The 21,429-nt window shown below is 34.3% G+C and overlaps 1 pseudogene; it reads right to left on the minus strand.

Moving 5' to 3' along the window:
* Positions 1 to 1,883: 1,883 nt before the first annotated feature.
* On the minus strand, positions 1,884 to 4,165 carry LOC133822541 (mulatexin-like; annotated as a pseudogene).
* Positions 4,166 to 21,429: the final 17,264 nt, after the last annotated feature.

Here is a 21,429-nt window from a genome sequence, read left to right on the forward strand (position 1 = left end):
CTTCTACAGAATATTAGGCGGTTTATACCAAAAACCCTATTCAAGAACACGGACATATCAGAGCACAAAAATAGCATGCATGGCGTAATACAGAGCTTAAAGGATGGAATCCTTACTTGAGAGAAGGAGGAGATTCGGAAGAAAATGAAGACTCGAGCTGGAAAACCTTCGGCTAGACGTCGGACTGATATTCGAAGCTCTGAACTCTGGTGCAAGTTCTTGAGAATATGGGCGAAAATGGTGAATACAAATTTTCTTAATGAGAAAGAAAAGTTTATTTATAAAGGTTGAGGGTATGGCAGAAAGGTGGTAATCATTACTTCCCACTTTCGAAACGTGGGGAAGCGTATAAGCCGTCAAAAGTGCCTTTTTGGAAACCGAAAGGGCTTGATTAGACATAATTATGACATGGTTTTCGAAAATGCACGGGGACTCTGACAGACGTGGGAAGACGAACGGTTGTTCCCTTAAGTTTCTTTATTACTGGTCGCACTAAACAAACTTGGGGGGCAAATGTTATCCCAAAAATCAGAAGTGAATGACATGGCAGAAATTAATTGCACGTGGCTGACACCTGGCAAAACCTGTGTTCGACTATCGACCAGGAAGATATTCGGCATTATGCGATCGGTCTCTTCATACGACCAGTCTGGTCGTATGCACGTAACACGCGAAGGAAATTTTAGGCATTTATGATGGAATCTGAAATTCTCTCCCATAATTTCCTGAGTATCCGATTATTTATGAAAAAATATCTGTAACAAATCAATGTAAATCTTCCCTGAGCTTATAAATAGAAGAAGAAGGCTCAGGGAAGAGGATCCTTTTTCTTTTTCTGACTTAAAAATCGCTGAGATTAAGAGTTATCATATCAATCATATTGTATTATTCTTCAGAGGTTGGTGATACTCATTGAACCCTAGTTCTTTGATCACTCCTTTGGATCTCACATCAATAACAATCTAAGTGGACGTAGGTTATTACCAGATCCTGGGGCCGAACCACTATAAAATATCGTGTTCTTATTATTTTCGTCATTACGTTCTTTTCAACGCATTAATCCACGTCAAACGTATTTTGACTCCGTGTCAGTTGCCCAAAATCAGGATCAACAATACAAAATTAATTATTCAATATGCTATAATAAATTATTGCCTCGTCATTGTTCACATATGATTCATTAATTATATTTTATTAATGCTGTCAAATGACTACTACTAAAACAATATCACCCAAATTGAACTTAGATTTACGTTCTATATAACATAATCAATATGTGGTTTTCTTGAGAGTTTGAACAAAGAATACCGCAAGCTTTCTTTAATCTACAAGTCGCCGCATCGCTAGATGTACAGAAACCAAGGAGGACAGTGAGGGCTAGCTCTTGGATAATTAAGGCGACCCAGACCCAAGCTCAACGGCCCCAAATTGTAAAATTTATAAAATTAATTAAGAGTTCTAAATTTATAGTTCTACTGAGTTGCAATAAAATTACAACTGTAGAGCCCTTATTGACTTGCAAACTTTCCTTTTATGCTTAGCAATTTTTCAGTGTCACATCCTGTTAAAAGGCTTATTATTGGCCGAAAAGAATTAATAGAGAAAGTGATTTTTTTTTTTTAATTTTTGAAAATATGAAACTAAAGCTTGTTGGATATAGCCACGTGTCTCTTGTTAGAAATTAAAGCCGAATATTTAGCATTTGTCTAAATAATATATAAGGCACAATATTTAAAAGTGCATTTGTGCATCATTTATTTCTTTATTAATAATATAGCTCAACGCCGTACAATGAGTTGAGGCCCTTCGATACGGATGCACACAAATTACATAGACTTTCTTAACTAGCTAGAGCCAGTAGCCCAGTACTATGGGTCTTGCACTACTCTGATCGATTTCAGAGGCATTCAAATGCTAGAAACTTTTGGAGAGAAAGAGGTTTGGTCAGAGAAATAGTCCAAGATATCTCCATAGCTCACTCCTAACATGTCACAATACCTTTTATAGTACCCAACAATGTTAGTACCAGTTCTCAAACCACCATAATTGCCATGGCCATAAGTTGGGAGTTGATTAGGTCCAGAGTTAGCATTGACAAGAATGTTATGGAATGAAGGGTTGTTGTCGTGTTGAGTCATCCAAAACCATATGGCTGTTTTAAAGGACACAACTGAATCTGTTGCTACCAAATCAGGGTCGTTTATCAAGTCTATTCCTAGAGGTCCACCAGCAAGTCCATAGTTGTAGTTGCTGGTCAAAGAATAATAAAAATTAGAATAATATTAACATCGACGTATAAATAAATTTATTTATATACATGTATTTATAAAAATGGAAAGAAATACTCACTGAGTGAGTTGGATAGGTCCTCGACAACTATATTTTTTACCAGAAGCACATAACCAACGAGAGGATGTGGAATAATCATTCTCACTGGTAGTTCTGATAAGAATCATGAGGCTCCATCTAAAAACCAATTGGTGATTAGTGGAGTTACACATGTTCTTATTAATAGTTCAATATTCTTACACATATTCCATGTGAGACACTATAGTCTAATATCCCCCTCAAGATGGTGGCGATTTTTCGCTCACCAATCTTGAATCACCTGATCACAAGTGGCCCATTTTGTCAGCTCGCTTATTTTTTTTTGGATCTCAAGTGTCTTTTCGCACTATCCGGATCTCGTGCGGCTTGACTCACTCTTTTGGATCGGTGTGGATCGAATGCCCGCTAGGGAATTGGCTCTTGATACCATGACAAGAATCATGAGGCTCCATCTAAAAATCAATTGGTGATTAGTGGAGTTACACATGTTCTTATTAATAGTTCAATATTCTTACACATATTCCATGTGAGACACTATAGTCTAATTCTCTAGCGGGCATTCGATCCACACCGATCCAAAAGAGTGAGTCAAGCCGCAAGAGATCCGCATAGTGCAAAAAGACACTTGAGATCCAAAAAAATAAGCGAGCTGAAAAAAAATGGGCCACTTGTGATCAGGTAATTCAAGATTGGTGAGCGAAAAATCGCCACAATCTTAAAGGTGATATTAGACTATTATGTCCCACATGGAATAAGATTAAGAATATTGAACCATTAATAAGAACATGTGTAACTCCACTAATCACCAATTGGTTTTTAGATGGAGCCTCATGATTCTTGTCAAGTTCTACTGATATAACAATATCCCCATGCATGTGCGTGGATCAACCGAATCAGTCCATTCTCCTACAAAAATAGATTATCGAACAATTATATCTATGTAACAAATCTAAAATACCTATAAATATTATTGCACTTACTTTCCTTACTTTTTCTTCATTTGAAAAGTGCAAATAATAGAAGAAAAAAATGTAATATAAGCTTTTAACGTAGAACACATATTCACATTCAACTAACCCGTGGTTGCTTGAGATGTTTCAGCAAAGAAAGCAGCAATCTCTCTTTTGCGAGTTGCAATATCACCAGTTGTGCCGAAACCAGGGAAAGATGCAGTAGCGATGATAAAAGAGTCATAGTTGTAGAAACTTTGACTTGGACAATATTTTCTATGCTTAAACATTTCGGTAAAAAGTGGTTCACTAATAAATGTTGCTTACTATAACATTATTAGTAGCATTATTGTCATGTCGGAGCAAAGCTCGAGGGAGATCAACCCAATGCGCTAAATCCCAACATTGGTACTGACAAGTTGGTCCTTGGCAATATGGGCTTGTGCTACCACACCAATTAGATGTGCTACAACACCTTCCTGTTCCACAAGGACTGTTTCCATAACTAGGTCCGCATCTATGATCTGGTCTTTCTGGGCCTGCAGGTGGTGGCGGACTGGGAGGAGGTGGGCTGGGTGGAGGAGGGCTCGGAGGTGGTGGGCTGGGTGGAGGTGGGCTTGGAGGAGGAGGGCTGGGTGGAGGTGGGCTTGGAGGAGGAGGGCTTGGGCTTGGGGGTGGTGGTGAATTCCAACACTGACTTTGACAACGATCCTCACAATAGACAGATGTGTTACCACAAAAGCCCCAATAACTACAACATAAGTTATCACGGCATAATGCACCACCTACGTCTCTTCCACATTGGGGTTCATCTGCAAAGGCAATCCCTAACCAAAGAGAAAGAAGAGAAGAAGAAAAGAGTATAAGAATGTTTAACTTCATTATGAGTTTTGCACGAAGATATATGTTAATGTTAAGTTTTAGTTCTTGCTGTTTGTTGTCAAAAATTATGCATTTTGTCTTGTCTAGGTTTCGATCTGTTTTATCTCAATATTATAAAGGGTTAACACTGTTTTGACAGGTTAGTTGTTAGTTAAAATAATAATGATCTTTTCCAGCTGGCAGTCCACGCGACAAGCTGTTGTCACTTGATTCTGTCATTTCTATATATAGATCATTGTGCTAAACAGAGCGACTAACTCTTTGAGAAAAAACCCTAGATATTGTAGATCTTGTTTCTTGGACTTTTCTTTGTGGTGCAGAGATAAGTGTGGAGAAGAAGCTGGTGATCTACTTGGGCTTTTGAAGAGGAGCAGCTAAAGCTTGGTACAGACATTCACTAAAGGGAGTTCAGTCGATTCTTTGAAGGGAGTTCGAAGAAAGTTCTCTATCAAGTTTTTGCTGTAGATCTTAATTGGTTACTAATTGGTGTACATAGATTGATTTGATTGTGCATTCAATCTATATTCTGTATTTCTGTTTGTAAGTTGTTTTTGTAAACTTTGTTTGAAAGATTTTAGTTCTATAATAAATCTTCTTGAAAGATTACAAGTGTTTCATGTTCGATCAATAATTGAGTTCATTGAGTATAAGGTTCTTTGATTACTGTAAGTAATTTGAAATAATCATTAGAGTAGCAAACCCACTTTCAATACAAGTTTATGCAGTGTGCATGGCTATTTGTAGAGTAGGTCAGGGGTATTTTTGTTAATTTTTATGCTAATAATTGTATGAGATATTAGTAAATTAACACGTATGTCTTCGTTATCGTGCCTTGTTTCATAGCTAGCAGTAAATCAATTGATTAAAAATATCTTTTCAGTACCTTATCACTTTTAAAAGATGCAAAATCATCACTTTGACTTACGTGTTTTGTCGTCGATTCTGTTTTTAATAAAAAAAAAAAAAATTAAACCCTATCGACAAGTCAAGGACCCATCAAAATATTACACAACTAATAGTTTTTCCAACCAATTGATATGTCATGTTTTAGTGTTGTGTGCACATATCATTACATTTTTTTTAATAACTCTCATAATTTAATAAAGTTATTAAAAAAATGAATTACATAAATAATATGTATACATTTATATTGAACTGTGTGAGTAAACAATTTCACAATGTTTCTCTATCTTTTTTTTTTGGTGAATTTTTACCACTAATAACATTATATTGACACCCATTATTTAATAATTAAACCAACCCCCGTCCATCAATAACAATAATAAAAACAAAACTGATTTTTCTTCTAACTTTTTAAATACACACATAAATTTTTTATTTCAATTGTTGATTATTAGGCATAAAGCGGATATAAAAAAAATTATAGGCATACATATCATTTTTAATAATGGCGTAGTATGAGAAAAAAGAGAGTAAAAATGAAACTTATATGGTAATTTGTGGAAAGTGATAAGAAAAATATATAAAGAAATTTTAAAAAAATTAGAATGAAAATAATTTTTTATTGTTATTAATTTAGTCCACGTATAACTATAGAGTGAAAATAGCCCTAATAAAATATACACAATTATATAGTTAATGATTTCTTGTAGCTATAAATTTTTTTTGGTAGTAGTATTGTAATTAACAATATTAAGTAAAAGAATTTAGTGCCATCAGCAAATAATAATAAGAATAAATAATATTTTTTCCTCCTAAACTTTGTTCCTTGTAGATTTTTGCCCTCTAAACTTTTTTTTTTTGGAAAAAAAATTCTCCCAAACTATTATAACCATTGCAAATGTCCCATTTCAGTTGCATTTCGTTCATTGTTTTTAAGCAGTTTGTTGATGTAACATTGATATAACGCTAATCTAACATAAGTCAATAGTCCAGACAGGAAATATATGCATAGAGCTAATGTTTGTATGTTTAATGCCAATAAACTCGGTTTTGACTAGTTTAAATTAGTTAAATAGATCATCATACTGCAACTATACCTGTAGTTAGTACTCAGACTAGCAAACAGTTTAAAAAAATGAACAGAATGCAACTAAAGGGGCACATTTGCAATGATTGTTATAGTTCGGGGGTACTTTGTCCAAAAAAAAAATTCAAGGGGGCAAAACTTTACAAGGATAATAGTTCGGAAGGCAAAATTCTTATTTATTCTAATAATAATAATAAGTTTTAGATTTAAAAGAATTTAAGAATTTGTATGGAACAAAATACTTTTTTAGCTTTTTTTTTTCTAATTCATTTTGTAAAATGAAAAGTTAATAACATATGATAGTAAAAAAATTGCTTAATAAAGATTAAAGTTCATCATATATTTATTAGTAAAATTGAAATTTTGAGCACCGAGTTATAAAAAATTGTACAATTGAAGGATCTGCTCTTCCATAACCCTGGCTGACGCAACTACCTTGTTGCTAGTAGTCTTTGCACTAAATTAGATTCTCCAAAATGGACATGGCTCTCAGCTTGTGGATTTAATCTCTCGATTTTATTAGCAACTTTGATGTAATAACTCCTTAATTACTGCTGATGCAATGGCCAAATGGTCACAAAGACCACTGATTGTTTTGTTGTCATTTAAGGAACTTGTTGGATTAAAATCTTATTTTATGGGCACATATGTATAATGTATAATACTATTATAAAGTGTGATATAAAATTAAGTGACCAATTATGTTATAAATATCATAGGGTATTAAAGTGTCATGGATTTAATGTGTAGAAATAAGAAAATGAATTTTTAATTTTATAATAGGCAAAATTAGAAATCACTAATTATAAATTAGGGTTGTGGTCCCCTATATATATATGTATCATTCTATTCTGTCTGTCATCCCATTAACAAAAAAGAAAAGAGAAACTATTCTCTCATAGAGATACATATTATATAGGAAGATCTAAACCCTCTATGCAATCTCCAACAATGGCACTACAACAAAATAGAGGTTTTATGACTTTATTTGGGAGACATTGGAAGTCTGCAATGTCTCCCAATTGGGGAGACGTTGCTGCTAGGGTCATTGTAGGTATATATCCCACGTCTCCCATTGGGAGACGTGCCTCACTTCCCACGTCTCCCATTGGGAGAGGTTGAAAGTCAAACGTTGACTTTCAACCTCTCCCATTGGGAGACGTGGGAAGTGACTCACCTCTCCCAATGGGAGACGTGGGAAGTCCCTAGGAGACATCCAACGTCTCCCATTGGGAGAGGTGAGTCACTTCCCACGTCTCCCAGTGGGAGAGGTTGAAAGTCAATGTTTGACTTTCAACCTCTCCCACTGGGAGACGTGGGAAGTCTCCCACCTCTCCCAATGGGAGACATTGAAAGTCTCCCACATTTAAAAAAAATAAATTTATAATTAATATTATTTTAATTTGATTTAATAATTAATTAAATTGAAATAATATTAATTTAAATTGAAATTATTTTAATTTAAATTGAAATTATTTTAATCTAAATTTAAATTGATTTAATAATCAATTAAATTGAAAGAAAAAAATAAATTTGTTAGACATATACAAGAAATACAATATTTGTTAGACATATTCAAAATGAACAAATATTGCATTGTGTATGAAGAAAGAGTTAAAAAAAAAAAACCTATCAACGAGGTCAGTAACTTTGGATTATCGGCAACATATATGTTGCTCATTATTGTCGCAACTCATCAATTTGTGCCTCTGTATATGATGTGCTTGTTAGTTGCAAGAAATATAAAGTAAAATATATTAATTAATTATTTGATTACATTTATAGTTTCAAAAATAATTTGTAAATTTTAATTAATAATATCGTTCTCAAGTAATGACCGGGACTCGCATGTTCAATCAAGTAATGCCCGTTCTCAACTAATCGTTTATTATCCTAAATAATATCGGGCAGCATTTCCCCTATAATAGTGACATAATCATCTGCATGTGAATAGCAAAACAAACAATTCAAAAAACATACAATAAGTTTCTTCCTTATAGAATGCCTATATAAAATTAATTGTTTATTATCCTAGATAAAATCGGGCAGCATTTCCCCTATAATAGTGACATAACCATCTACATGTGAATAGCAAAACAAACAATTCAAACAACATACAATAAGTTTCTTCCTTATAGCTCCGCAGCACACAGTCAAATTTCTCAGAACCTACTTCACTAATACACACAAGTTCTCAACTTTCTGTTATCACCGCAGCACACAATTTTAATCTCAGAACCTACTTCACTATGGATGAATATTTAAGATATTCAAACTCCTCTAACATTTGTTTAATAATATTAAAAGTAGAAGTAAGAGAATATATATTTACCTCTTGCAACTAATAATCCAAAAGCTAGCAAAATTACTTCAAGTAGTAATCGAATTCGCTATTAAATCCACAAACCAATATAAATAAATTAATAAATAATAAATAAAATATCACTAAATATCTAGCAATATATAACTTATTATTATAATTTTAGAAACTTAATTACCTCAAATGTGTGATTGATAGATATAGAAGTTTTGATGCAAAGTACTCTCTAAAATCTCACCACCAAAATCACAACCTACGAAATTAAATTAATTAATATGTTAAACATTACTAAACAAATATCACTAAATTCCTAATAAGTAAATGATTGGTAAACAAATAAAAAAAAAACTCCAATGAGCCACTAATTATAACCTAAACAAAAAATCAATAAAAAATTTCATAACCTAAAATCTCAATAATCAACAAAAACATAAATTTTTTCATATATTTATATTTTTATAATTATTTAATAAATTTATTTTAACATAATAACTATATATATATAACAAAATAGTTAGAATTTAAAAAAAAAAAAAAGTTTAAATATACATACAAAAATATATCTAAATTTCGAAATAAATAATGATAAAAATAAAAAAAAATCATGAACATATATATTATAATGAAATATATACAATGTGATAGGTTAAATTAAAAAAAAAAACTATGAAATCTTAAATCTATAAAAAACCTCCATGGAAAAACAAATAAATCTAACAATGTATAGAAAAAAATGCATAAAAATGTAAAACTAACACAAAATCATGTATATTACTCATCCTAATGCTAAACCTATGATTTTTTATCAAAATAATTAACTAAAATTCATAAAAATTAAAAAAAACTAACCTTGAAAACCCTAAAATCGCAGCCCCCTTTCGTGCTCTCTGTTTGGTGTGCTCTCTCTGTTTGGTGTTATGAGGAAGAAGAAGACCCAAAATTCATTAAATGGCCAGGGGGACATCCAACGTCTCCCACTAGGAGACGTGGGACACGTGGCACGTCTCCCACTGGGAGACATTGAATGTATAGAGGGGTACATCCAACGTCTCCCATTGGGATACGTGCCACGTGTCCCACGTCTCCCAGTGGGAGACGTTGGATGTACCCCTCTATACATTCAATGTCTCCCAGTGGGAGACGTGCCACGTGTCCCACGTCTCCCAGTGGGAGACATTAGATGACCCCCTGGCCACTTCTCAACCTATTTCCAACGTCTTCCACAATTTTTAATGTCTTCCAATTGTAGTCATTAATAAAAACTTTCAATGTCTTACACCATTGGACATTTAAAACCCCTGATAAGTTTTAATGTCTTACACCAATGGTGTAAGACATTGTAGGGAGTCATTGTATATAAAATTTGTTGTAGTGTGGCCTCAGCTTGCAAGCCTCACAGATTTGTTCCTCCATGAGAGATGGAGTTGAGTCATTCGTCAATGAAGTCGGTCGAGGACAGACTAAAGTATTGATTTTTTGTTTTATTATTATTATTATAAACGAAACTATTATAATAATAATAATAATACAGTAACAATTAAATTCAAATTTGGTTTTGGTTTTAGATTTTATCAAGAATATCTAATATTTTAAATTAATTAATTGAAACAAAATATCACCAAAGTGATCTCTTTTGTGTAGATTAATTTAATTAAAATATTAAGATAATTGTGTGTATGTAATTCATGCATTTATTAACTGGCCCAAAGGTAAATTAATATTTGGCCAAGTTTCATGCATACCTGTGATGATAAATATGTGACAATTATAATGCATTTTGTGTGAGCAATATGTCAGTCCAAAGATTGATTTATTGTTTGACATAATTTATTGTCAATATTTGATTGCTACAACAAGAGTATCGCTTACAGTTAATATTATTGTCCAAAGACTTAATATTAATGTTGTGCTTGGTATCTTGAGATGGGATTAACCAAAATTTGAATTTATTGTTTGATTATGAAAATTGATGTGAGCTTGTTTTTTTTTTTTTTTTGTTCTATATTCAGCTAGTTCATCTTCTGTTGCCTCAATATCTGCTAATATTAATTCTATTCCTATGCTTAATGGGAAAAATTTCAAGGATTGGAAAAGAAACTTACTTATAGTTCTGGGATGTATGGATTTAGACCATGCATTAAGGGATGAACAACCTGCACATCTCACTAAGGAAAGCACCCGTGATGAGAAAACAGATTTTGAGAGGTGGGATCGTTCAAATCGCATGAGTTTAATGATTATGAAACACAGCATTCCAGAAGCCTTTTGGGGCACAGAATCCGAAGGGATTAATGTAATGCCCCAAATTTCCTAATAAGGTTTGGGACCTTGATTAGGAGGCCGGGAGAGCCATAATTGATTTATTATAGTATTTCATGATTATATGCATATCTACGTGAATTATATTATTATATGACGGTGAGTGCATGCTTATGGGAGAATTTATTATTGTGAGGGTATTTTGGTAATTTGGCCACTGTGGGCGTAATTGTATATCTTGGGTGCATGATTGTGATTAATTAATATAGCCACATTATGAGGTGGATTGGTTCGAGCTATCGACATGAGACGATCATGAGATGTAAGTGTTCGGTCTAGTCATAACGGGTTTAAGTCCGGGGCTCGGGGTGAGTCTCGGGGTGAATTTAATGGTTAGAGCATTACCGGGAATTAAAGGGTAACGGGATATGGCTTATTGGTGTTTGAGAATATTGGGAATAGCGGGAATTGGAGGGTGTTAATTGTGATTAATGAAATAGGTGTGAAAGGACGGTTTTGCCCTTGGTGGCTGCTAAGGTTTCATTTTAGACCTAAGGGTATTTAGGTCTTTTTACCCCCAAGAGATATATATCAGCCATTAAGGCTGTAAAAGAGTAACAAAAACAGAGTCTCTCCTCCTTCTCTCCCGATAGATTTTCTTCCTCTTTTCTCTTTGGATTTTCGAGCTCAGTTTGAGGAATCGAGCCAAGGTACCAAGCTTAGCCAAGCTAGGGTTATGCTCCACCATTGAAGAGGGTGTGTTGCCAAGATTAAGGTGAGTTTCTAGCCACTAGAACTCTTGGTTTTGCTCTGTTTTTCTTAGTTAAGTTTCAGCTGGTTTTTGGGTTGGAAACTTGGGAATTGGTTGGAGTTTTGGCTAGGATTCTTGGGGTTGTGGTCCCTAGGACATGTGGGGATGGTCTTTGGGTTCATTTGGCACCAAAAATGGGATTTGGAAGCATTGGAATCGAGTTAGAATTGAGGAAGTCGAAGAAGGAAGTTTCAGGGGTGGTGCTGTCTGGGGGTAGCGCTACAGCGCCCATCAGAGGGCGCTATAGCGCTACACAGGGCTTCAGTAGGGCGGTTGTGATTCTGTCTTTAGCGCTGGGGCGCTAGAAGGGCAGCGCTGTAGCGCTACCCTGTTCCTTCAAAACCCTGTTTTGGGTGTTTTTAAGGGCTTTTGGCTTGGGGTTTCAATCCTTAAGGCCCGGGATCGAATCTACTCACTATGTGGGCATGTTTTGAGGTCCCGAGAGTGGGGTTTAGGTTAAGATCCTATCTTTGGTAATTTTCATTAATTGGAGGTAATTTTGGTTATGACTAGGTGACCGTTAAAGGATTAAGGATCGATCGTTCTCAGGGGTCATTCTTGATCTAATTCTCACTCGAACCGGAGGTAAGAAAACTGCACCCTGTGTATGTGAGACATGCATGGTTATTATTGATGCATGTTGATTAATTATTATGTATGACATGCGTGGCTGTTATTGGTGCATGTTAGATTGCTGGATTCATTGCATGTGATGCATGAGAAACATGTGATTAGGACATGCTTTGTGTACTGGGTATGATATCATTCAGAGCTTGAGCCTCTGTGTTTGTGCATGGTCCTAGTTGTACTAATACCTGTTTAGTAAGCATGCTGAGTACCTTGTTTATGGATATGGAACATGTGATATAAGATTGGCGGCATGACTTACTTGTGTATGGCGCTGGCTTATTAGTCAGAATCGACAATGGTGTCAGATCCGTCTGTGAAGCTGTGACTTATTAGTTAAGTTCACCACGGGCTGAGCACTGGTCGTGTTTTACCGACCCAAGGGTCAGATGTGACAGTGCGTTGTGAAAGCCGGGCCGATTAAAGATTAGATCTAATCGAGGTCGACATTGAATGACTCATATGGGGTATTAATGCTAGACCGACCGGAAGGTCAATGAGAACTATAAGCGCTTGCCTGGTCTATGACCAGATGTTTATGGCCAAGGTATATGACCCCGGTGACTGTTTGTCACATGGCCAAGGGACGCTGTCCATAGCACGACTCTAGGGTCGGGAGGAAGGTTATGTTGGTGACCATTCACCATGCACCTGTCCTAATCAAACTTACGAAAGGATCACTTGTCAGTTGAGCCCTGGTGACCCTATCGTCTCATGGATAGAAGGAGCGATGCCCATTATTGTGACTTTTGGCTATTGTCACCTATTTGCTTGGACTGATAGTCCTGAATGGTTATTATGATCGTCGTTGGGACTATGTCACGCTTTATTGTGTTTTCTTGTTGGGCTTTGGCTCACGGGTGCTACGTGGTGCAGGTAAAGGCAAGAGAAAACTGGACCATCCTTGAGTTGGAGAGCTTAGGTGATGAAGTGTACATATGCAGCTGCTCGTCCGCCACGGCCGAGGTTTAAAGTGGAACTAGGGTTGAACCCTGTTTTGCCGCTTAGAACGGCCTGTTGTAAATATTTTCTGTAATAAACTCTGAAACTTTATTTTCGGGATCCCAATGTATATACTAAACGTTCTAGTGAAACGTTACATCTTAACCAAAATGTTTAACCCCTAAATCGCTAATCATACCTAGATCACGTTTTTGGCCAAATGACTCGATTAGCGAGTTTAGCACTGTTTACAAGGCACACCGTAACGGTCCTTGGAGTTTGGGGCGTTACAATTAATAAGGCCAAGAATTTCCTTGAACAAATTGAGGAACGTTTTGCTAAAAACGATAAGGTTGAAATGACAACACTTCTAGGTTCTTTGATGACCATGAAGTATAAGGGTCAAGGAAATGTAAGGGAGTACATTATGGAAATGCATCATATTGTCTCAAGACTTAAGACACTTAAGATCGAGCTTTCTGATGATGTGCTTGTGCTTATGGTTTTGTTAACGCTTCCTGCACAGTTTAACCAATTTAAAATTAGTTATAACTGTCAAAAGGAGAAATGGACTCTCAATGAACTCATTTCTCACTGTGTGCAAGAGGAAGAAAGGTTAAAAAAAGACAAAACTGAAAGTGCTCACTTGGCCACTGCCTCTAAGGATAAGGGCAAGAAAAGGAAGTCTGAGAATGAAGCTGCTAAGGGTCCAGCCCAAAAGAAACAACAGAAGGATTCAGAAGGTTGTTACTTTTGTAACAAGCCTGGACATGTGAAGAAAGATTGTGCCAAGTATCACGCATGGCGTGCAAAGAAAGGTATGATTCTTACTTTGGTCTGTTCTGAGGTTAATTTAGCTTCAGTACCTAGGAACACTTGGTGGATAGATTCTGGTGCTACTACTCACATAAGTGTTTCTATGCAGGGTTGCCTGAGCTTCCGAAAGCCAAGTGATGGTGAAAGACACATCTTCGTGGGCGATGGAAAATCGGTGGAAGTGGAAGCAATTGGGCATTTTAGGTTGTTGTTAGGAACTGGTTTTTATTTGGATTTGAAAGACACTTTTGTTGTACCGTCTTTTAGACGGAATTTAATTTCTGTTTCTTTGTTGGACAAATTTGGATATTCTTGTTCTTTTGGAAACAATCAGTTTAATTTGTCTTTAAATTCAAATTTTATTAGAACTGGTTACTTGAATGCTTATGACAACCTTTATTTGCTAGAAACAATTGCATCCTATAATGAAACCTTGCATGAGGAATCACGTGGTACTAAACGCAAATTAAATAAGGACAATTCAGAGTCATTATGGCATAAGCGCTTAGGTCATATCTCAAAAGGTAGAGTTGAGCGCCTTGTGTCTGATGGCATTTTAGAATCTCTTGACTTCACAGACTTTGATTTTTGTGTCGATTGTATCAAGGGAAAACAGACCAAAACTAAGAGATTAGGTGCCAACAGATCTTCAGATGTCTTAGAATTGATTCATACAGATATTTGTGGGCCATTCCCTACAGCATCATGGAATGGTCAACAATATTTCATATCATTCATAGACGATTACTCACGTTATGGGTACCTATATCTCATTCATGAAAAGTCCCAGTCTCTGGATGTGTTCAAAGCTTATAAAGCTGAAGTTGAGAATCAACTCAACAAAAGGATTAAAAATGTAAGATCTGATCGTGGTTATGAGTACTACGGTAGATATGATGGCTCAGGCGAACAACGTCCAAGACCGTTTGCTAAATTCCTAGAGGAATGCGGTATTGTCCCACAATACACCATGCCAGGATCACCTAGCATGAATGGTGTTGCTGAAAGACGCAATAGGACTCTTAAGGATATGGTAAGAAGTATGATTGCTCATTCTACCTTACCTGAGTCCCTCTGGGGAGAAGCATTAAAGACAGCAGCTTACATTCTGAATAGAGTACCAACTAAAGCAGTTGCAAAAACACCTTATGAGCTTTGGACAGGTCGAAAGCCTAGTCTAAAACACTTTCACATTTGGGGATGTTCAGCTGAGGCAAGGCCTTATAAGCCACATGAACAAAAAAATTAGACTCCAAAACAGTGAGTAGCTACTTTATTGGTTATTCTGAGCGATCTAGGGGCTATAAGTTTTATGATCCCACAATTAAAAATATTTTTGAGATGGGAACTGCAACATTTTTTGAGGATGTTGAGTTTGGGGGGAGAAATAAGGTTAGAGACATTGCTTTTGAGGAGGAATTGAGTTCAAACTCAGTTCCTACTATCATGTTTGACAATGTTCAGGCTTCTACACCTGTCATTGTTCAAGAAATGAATCCAGAACCTCAACAAGACAATGTTGAACAACCCCCAAATCAAGATGAGGTAATTGTTCCAGAAGAACAAACTCAACAACCTCAAGAACCAGAGCCATTAAGAAGGTCCACAAGAGAAAGAAGAAATGCCATTTCAAATGATTATGTTGTATTTCTTCAAGAACATGAGGATGACAATGGAATGATGGAAGATGATCCAATTTATTTTCATCAGGCCATTAAAAGTTCTAACTCTCAAAAGTGGATTGATGCCATGAAAGAAGAGTATAAGTCTATGCAAGACAATAAAGTTTGGGAACTTGTCCCATTACCAGACGGTGCAAAACCAATTGGTTGTAAATGGATATTTAAAACCAAGAGGGATGCAAATGGTAATGTGGAGAGGTATAAAGCGCGTCTTGTAGCTAAAGGCTATACTCAGAAAAAAGGCATTGATTATTCAGAGACTTTCTCTCCAGTTTCATCGAAAGACTCTTTTAGAATAATAATGGCACTTGTTGCTCACCTTGATCTTGAGCTACATCAGATGGATGTTAAAACTGCGTTTCTCAATGGAGACATTGACGAGACAATTTATATGGTGCAACCAGAAAACTTTGTGTTGGGAGACCCAAAGAATATGGTTTGCAAATTGACAAAATCCATCTATGGACTAAAGCAAGCTTCTCGTCAATGGTATCACAAATTTCACCAAGTAATTATCTCATTCGGTTTTGAGATGAATGTTGTTGATGATTGTGTATATCACAAGTTCAGTGGGAGTAAGTATATATTCCTGGTTCTATATGTCGATGACATATTGCTTGCCACTAATGATATAGGCTTATTGCACGAAACCAAGAGATTTCTATCTAAGTATTTTGAGATGAAAGATCTTGGGGACGCCTCTTTTGTATTAGGAATTCAGATACATCGAGATCGTTCTCGAGGTATTCTTGGATTATCACAAAAGAGCTATATCGATAAAGTACTCAAAAGATTTGGCATGCAAGATTGTAGACCAGGTGATACCCCTGTTGCTAAAGGAGACAAATTCAGTCTTAGTCAGTGCCCTAAAAGTAACCTTGAAATTCAGGAAATGCAAAAGATTCCCTATGCATCAGCTGTTGGGAGTCTGATGTATGCTCAAGTTTGTACGCGTTCGGATATTGTGTACATTGTTGGAATGTTAGGCAGATATTTAAGCAACCTTGGTATGGACCATTGGATAGTAGCCAAGAGCGTTAAGAGGTATCTTCAGAGAACAAAAGGTTACATGCTCACATATAAGAAATCAGATCGTTTGGAGGTCGTAGGGTATTCTGATTCTGATTTCGCTGGGTGCCAAGATAGCAGAAAGTCTACATCAGGATATATTTACATGTTAGTTGGAGGAGCTATTTCTTGGAAAAGTGTCAAACAGACACTTGTAGCTTCTTCCACTATGGCAGTAGAATTTGTAGCATGCTATGAGGCATCGAATCATGGAATATGGCTGCGAAACTTTGTCACTGGGCTGCGCATTTTGGAGAATGTAGAAAGACCACTCAAGTTATTTTGTGACAATAATTCAGCAGTATTGTATTCCAAAAACAACAGGAGCTCATCCAAGTCAAAGCATATTGACATAAAGTTCCTAGTTGTGAAAGAAAGAGTGCAAAGTGGACAAATATCCATAGAGCACATTGGGACACACTCCATGATAGCGGATCCGCTCACAAAAGGATTACCACCCAAGGTCTTTCATGAGCACATTGCTCATATGGGTGTGGTATTGTTTGAGGATATCATGATTTAGTGGGAGTTTGTATTTAATTTGCTTTATGTTTATTTCAGACATTTATGTATTTGGTTATTTTCTGATCAGAAATTAAGTTTTTCAGTTCATTCACTCTGTTTTTTGTTATTTTGACCTCAGTAAAGTTTAAGGAGGACCAGTTGGAAATAGGCATGTTTGGTTCACATTGCATGTAATTTCCATACTACGCATCCATGATTGATCTATGTCATTTGACTATATTTGTATATGTGACCATTGATGGGTTTAGTCATGATTAATATGACAAAGACCGCCTTGATTCTATATGGATATAGTTGATGGATGAGATTGTTAAAGAATACCTTCATATGATAGCAAATTTTGAGCTCATAAGGTTGTACATTTATAAGGAAACATATGTTGCCCAAGTGGGAGATTGTTGGATTAAAATCCTATATTATGGGCACATATGTATAATGTATAATGCTATTATAAAGTGTGATATAAAATTAAGTGACCAATTATGTTATAAATATCATATGGTATTAAAGTGTCATGGATTTAATGTGTAGAAACAGAAAAGTGAATTTTTAATTTTATAATGGGCAAAATTGGAAATCACTAATTTTAAATTAGGGTTGTGGTCCCCTATATATATGTATCATTCTATTCTGTCTGTCATCTCATTAACAGAAAAGAAAAGAAAAACTATTCTCTCATAGAGATACATATTATATAGGAAGATCTAAACCCTCTATGCAATCTCCAACAATAGCCTCAGGTTAGTGCTTCCGCTGTTGTGTTAGTCTTCTTCTTTAATTTAGCAAAGAATCTATATAATTATAATTTAGGATTTCTCATATATGCATTTATAATGACATGATTTTGGATTATGTGTTGGAGATTATTATTTATTCATGTTATTTAAGTGTATTAGAAATTCTAACAGAACTGTCCCTCCATTTTAAATGGCAACCTCGTTCTAGTCTAATAATTACTCTCTTTTCCAACTAACAAAAAAAGGGACTTATATTAGCGTGAAATGCCCTTAATTATACACCAACAATGTAAAATGTTAAGAACTATATTTTGATTTATTTATTTATTTTTACCCTAATTATAGAAGCTCCACAGACAAACATTTCAACTAAAAGTATTAAAACAAACACCAGAGGATTTGCATATGATCTTGTAGCTTGAACGCAAATGTTATCTACCTACCAAAAAATTAAATCACGTGATCCATGCGTATACGTTAATTAATTAATATATATATACAAATAAATACAATATAGTAATAAAGAGAAAATATTCGGTTTTGTTTAATAATATAATAACAAAGTTACTCCAAAATATGTAGATATTGAGACAATAATTATATCAATTATTGTTCTCAATAGGTCTCTAGTTTATAGGGAAGCACATTTTTTTACGGGGAAGGAGCCCTCCTACCAGGGTGGGGATTCCATATTTAAATGGGGAATGGTATGGGCAAATAAGTTGGTTTAAATTTTTATAATATTTATATATTATTTATGTGTGAGTGTAGTATAATAGTAATTTTTTTAATATTTTATTTAAGACAATATTTAGTATTTTAAATTATAAATATTATGCAATATTTTAGTTTACATATATAATTTATTATTTTTATTTTAAAATTTATTTTTTAAATATATGAGTTTCTTGTGGAATTCCTCGCCACTAGAGAATTCCCTACCCGACTCCCGATGGAGAATAAGCGGTGATGGAGCGATGACGATAATTAAAATTGTAAACGGAGACAGAAACATGAGGACTGGGGAGCACTCCACACCAATTTTTCAACACGTGTGCATCACTACTAGTCTCTATTGTATATATTAAAGTAAATATTTCATTTTAGTACTTTCCTTAAAACCTACTATTAGTTCAAAATTGTACATTTTACCAATTTTGATAAGTATTTTTTTAATAAAATTTAGAAATATGTTTAAAGTTCCTTAATTTAAACTCCTTTTAGATTTACCATTATATTTGTAAAAAAATATTATAAAAATAACACTTACCAAAATTGGTGAAAATGTACCATTTTTGAATTGATTTACTAGCTATATGCAAAGTATTGAAAATAGTACTAATTAAACAATAAATTATTAGGTAAGTTCTAGGACAAATAATAGGGTAATATGTATACTATAAAACTATCTCTAATAAAGTGCCAAATTGGTCATATAGTGCTAAAATATATAGCACACTTAAAAAAAATATTGCTCCAATATCATGCCAAATTTGGCAAATACTAAGACCATCTCCAATACAAGATGTAAACTGTGTGTCTAATTTAGCACAAAAAATGAGTTAATATTATATTTGGCCCAATAATTGCAATTGTGCTCCAATGTACAAGATGCAAATCAACACAAAAAGTCAATAATTTATTTAATATTTGTTGAGAACATACAAATATTAATTTTTCTTATTATTTTGTATTCTCCAAATAAAAAATTATATATAGTTGGTCATTAATTGTCAACTACTCAATTATAATAATTAGTGGTAATATGGTAAATAAAAAATTATCATTTATTGATGTGTCAAATTTGACAAGCTTTTTGGAACACCATTAGAGATATTTTTTTGTAAGATGTGCTAAATATAGCATTATACCACCTTTTCAGCACTCCATTGGAGATGCTCTAAAGGTTGTGCAAAATTTAGCACATGTGTTAAATTTGGCACAACCTTTAATATTTGCCAAATTTGGCACGATATTGGAGCAATATTTTTTTATTTACGTTTATGACATTTTATTATTTTTAGTATCAACATTAAATGTAAATATAGATTTTTTTTACTTCTTTTTATTTCTTTAATGCGATAATAATAAAATAAGAAAGACAATTATTATTTTCTTCATATTTTAAATAAATTTCTAATTAGCATATTAATTGATGATTTGTTTTTGCATTAATTTTTACAATTATACATTCTAGCACAAATGTAAAAGTTATACCAAATATGCCACTTGTAGACTTTTTGTACTAAATATAGCACAATATTTGCATGAGAGATGGTATAATACAACAAATACTAAATTAATCAAATAAAATAAAATGTTTATCATAAAATTAATAGTACTTACCCCATAAAGTATTAAAATATAAAACAAGTAGTATAACAACAAGAACTTGTTAGGAATATAAAACACTCAAGCAACATACAAAATTCCAAAATCTAATCATGTTACTAAAAGTAATTTAATATAAAAATTCTAACTCATATTTCAATAGAACCTTTGCAAAATAAAAAAAAGAAGATGAACATGAGAGCGGAAGCACTAACCTAAAGTCATTGTTGGAAGAACAGTGGGTGTAGAACTTCCTATATAATATGTGTCTCTATGAGAGAAAAGTCTTTATTTTATTCTATGTTAATGAGATTACAGACATGATAGAATGATACATATATATAGGGGACCACAACCCTAATAGATAATTAGTGATTTCTAATTTTGCCCATTATAAAATTAAAAAAATATTTTTCTTGTTTCTACACATTAAATCCAGGACACTTTAATATCATATAATACATATGATATAATAGGTCACTTAATTTTGTATCACATTTTATAATAGCATTATACATTATACATATGTGCCCATCAAATAGGATTTTAATCCAACAATCTCCCACTTGGGCAACATATATTTCCTTATAAATGTATAACCTTATGAGCTCAAAAAAATTTCTCATATAAAGGTATTCTTTAACAATCTTGTTCATCAACCATATCCATATAAGATCAAAGCGGTCTTTGTCATATTAATCATGACTAAACCCATTAATGATCACATATACAAATACAGTCAAATGACATAGATCAATCCTGGATGCGTAGCATGGAAATTATATATAATGTGAACCAAACATGCATATTTCCAACTGGTCATCCTTAAAATTTAGTGAGGTCAGAATCAAACATAACAAAAACAAAGTGTGTAACGACCCAAAATCACTAATATGGCTCAAGGGCCTTGATTAGTGTGACGGGAGGGCATAATTGGTTGTGTGTGAATTTATTAGTTTAATGCATGATTCTATGATAAGCATGCTTGTATGGTTATATGAATGTAAATGTGATTGTATGTTATAATTGTGAGAATCACATTATTATGTGGGTAAATCTGCAGCATGCAACTTGAGGCGATCCTAGGGTGCTAGTTAGCAGGAAAGTCACAACGGGACCTAATATTTGACTTGGGGCAAGTCAAGGGGTATTCCGGATATT

The sequence above is a fragment of the Humulus lupulus genome, chromosome 3 (assembly GCF_963169125.1).
Source record: "Humulus lupulus chromosome 3, drHumLupu1.1, whole genome shotgun sequence".
Lineage (NCBI taxonomy): Eukaryota > Viridiplantae > Streptophyta > Magnoliopsida > Rosales > Cannabaceae > Humulus > Humulus lupulus.